This window comes from Brassica oleracea, chromosome C1 (assembly GCF_000695525.1).
Source record: "Brassica oleracea var. oleracea cultivar TO1000 chromosome C1, BOL, whole genome shotgun sequence".
NCBI classification, from domain to species: Eukaryota; Viridiplantae; Streptophyta; class Magnoliopsida; order Brassicales; family Brassicaceae; genus Brassica; species Brassica oleracea.
Window position 1 is genome coordinate 21,662,704 of NC_027748.1, and position 3,263 is coordinate 21,665,966.

Sequence of the window (3,263 nt, forward strand, 5' to 3'; positions counted from 1 at the left end):
TTTGTTAACCTATTAGCTTCGCAGAGCAGTCCACCAATAGACGTTGATTCTGCTGAGGCAGCTGGTAACTCGTCCGGGTTAGTTAAACCATTTGAAAGGAGAAAGTGGGGACCCAAAGAATACCTTGTGCTCATCAACGCTTGGTTGAACACGAGCAAGGATCCCATAGTCAGTAATGAGCAGAAGGCAGAGGCGTTTTAGAAGAGAATAGAGGAGTATTTCAACTCAAGCCCTCAGCTCATTGGCTCCGTTCCTAGAGAATGGGGTCAATGTAAGCAGAGGTGGGGAAGAGTGAATGAGCAGGTGTGCAAGTTTGTGGGTTGCCATGAAGCCGTTTTGAAGGAGCAAGCGAGTGGCGAAAATGAGAATGATGTCATGAAAGCTGCACATGACATCTTCTTAAATGACTATCATGTCAAGTTCACACTTGAACATTGCTGGAGGGAGCTGAGGTTTGATCAGAAATGAAGATCACACTCGTTGTCGAAAGATGGTGCAAAGGAGAAGAGGAAGGAAGCAGGTCCGGAGGTGGTGGCTGACGATGAAGAGGTTAGGCCTCCTGGTGTTAAGGCTAGCAAAGCAGCCAAGCGCAGGAAGCACGGGAATGAAGCAGCTTATGATCAAATACAGAGCATGCTAGCTATGAAAAATAACATTTCAAAACAAAAGATCCTTGATCGTCTCCTTGCCAAAAATGAAGACACACTTTCTGATGAAGAACTATCCCTTAAGAATAAACTAATATCTGAAATGCTTTGATTTGGTGAGTGCCTTGTAATTGAGTGAATATTTTAGTTCTACAATCTGTTTAGGTTGATTTGCTTAGGTTGATTCGATGAACTATTGAGTAAAGCTGAGCTTGATTCGATGAACTTGTTGGTTGAATTCTTGAGTTTGCTTAGGTTGATTCCATGAACTTGTTGGTTGAATTTTTGAACTTGTTTATGATTCGATGAAATTGTTTATGTTTAGCTGTATTGATTCTGTTTTCTTTTCTTTTGCAGGTCAGAGAGTGCAGGTCACGGGTTAGAGTTAACGTGTTGGAGGTCACTAGTTGTTGCAGGTGAAGCCTTGTTGTTTTTTTTATGTATGTTTGTGGTCAGCTTTAGTCACGGGAAAGTGTAGTCTTTTGTTTCTTTCTACACTAATTTTGTATCACGGATGATGTACTATGTATTGTGTCAGTCACAACTTGATGAACGGATGTAATATGGTTTCAAACTCTCTATATATTATCGCATTGTATCGTTTCAAAAATAGCACATCTCTCACTTTTAAACAATTGCACTTCTCTCACTTCTAAACAATTGCAAGTTTGGTTTAGTTCTCATCGTTCATCTTCACAAAGTAACTCCAAGTTTGGTTTAGTTCTCACGAGTCGGAACAAGCTCGCATCTTCAAGAACGAAGTCAGCTCTCATCTTCATCTTCACATACGGAAACAATATCAAACACACAACAAGGTATAAAACATGAATCTTAGTAATAGCTTGGGTATAAAACATGCTGCTTGAAATAATCAAACACATTCAGCTCTCATATTATGTTATGAAAGAAAAAAATGATTTTGAAAAAATTCTATGGATTATGAAAAAAAAAAAGGATTTTGAAAAAATATAAAAAACAATTATGGAATATTAAAAAAAAATTATGGTTTATGAAGACATATATTATGGATTATGAAAAATATTCTATGGATTATGAAAAAATAAATTATGGATTTTTAAAATAAAAACTATGGATTATGAAAAACATTCTATGGATTATGGAAAAAAACAAAGGATTTTGAAAAAAATATTAAAAACAATTATGGAATATTAAAAAAAAAATTATGGTTTATGAAGACATATATTATGGATTATGAAAAATATTCTATGGATTATGAAAAAATAAATTATGGATTTTTAAAATAAAAACTATGGATTATGAAAAACATTCTATGGATTATGGAAAAAAACAAAGGATTTTGAAAAAAATATAAAAAAAATTATGGAATATTAAAAAAAAATTATGGTTTATGAAGACATATATTGTGGATTATGAAAAAGATTCTATGGATTATGAAAAAATAAATTATGGATTTTTAAAATAAAAACTATGGATTATGAAAAAATTCTATGGATTATGAAAAAAAACAAAGGATTTTGAAAAAAAAATATAAAAAAACAATGGAGTATTAAAAAAAAATTATGGAGTTACAAACCCCCTACTTGCCTTTTGTAGGAAGGAAAAGAGAAATAATTTGCTTGACAAATGTCTTCCTCATCAAATGATGAAGTAGACGAAATAGTCGACCAAGTAGTTGAAAATTACATCGACTCAATGGTTGATGGTGAAGCCAACAAGCCGACGAGACGAGCTTATATCGAAACAGATTTCAATGTTCTTGATCGGTCACCAGTTTTTGATGACATTTTACAAGGTCCAACACCTAAAGTTAAGTTCAAGGTCAACAACCACACTTATCGTATGGCCTACTATCTTACTGACAGAATTTATCCCAATTGGTCAACATTTATCCAATCCATCCCACTTCCTCAAGGTCTTAAAGCTGAGCTATTTGCTGAACGTCAAGAATCCACCAGGAAAGATGTCGAATGGCCTTTTGGAGTATTGCAATCGAGGTTTGCAATTGTTAAAAACCCAGCTCTACTATGGGACAAGGAAAAGATAGAAAAGATAATGAGAACTTGTGTCATATTGCACAATATGATAGTAGAGAACGAACGACACGGATACACTCAAATTGATACATCTGAGTTTGAGTCAGGAGAGTCAAGCAGAAGTTCCAAGGTGAAAAAGAGAACAAGTATTCATGTCGGTAATATGTTAGGCATTCGCAATGAAGTTCGAGATTCAGAGAAACATGATCGTTTGAAAGCTGATTTAATGGAAAATGTATGGCAAAAGTTTAGTAATGTAGATGAATAATCTTTCTATGTTCATGAATTCTCGATGTATTGAATAAAAAAATTTTTAAAAAAATTTGGTTAATGTAATCTATTCTTAATGTATTAAATAAAAACTTTTAAAATATTTTTAAAATTATTATATTTTATTCATGTATTGTTAATATATTAAAAAGTTTTTAAAAAATAAAATATAATACTATTTTATTTTTATGGACCCGTTCTTCAGGTTCACTAATGTAGGAGCACAATAGATAGATGTTCATCATTATTCATGGTCCCACCAAAAAATATTAAAAAATCCGTATGAACCCCAAGAGGGGGTTCACTAATGCAGATACTCTTAGGAAAGAGT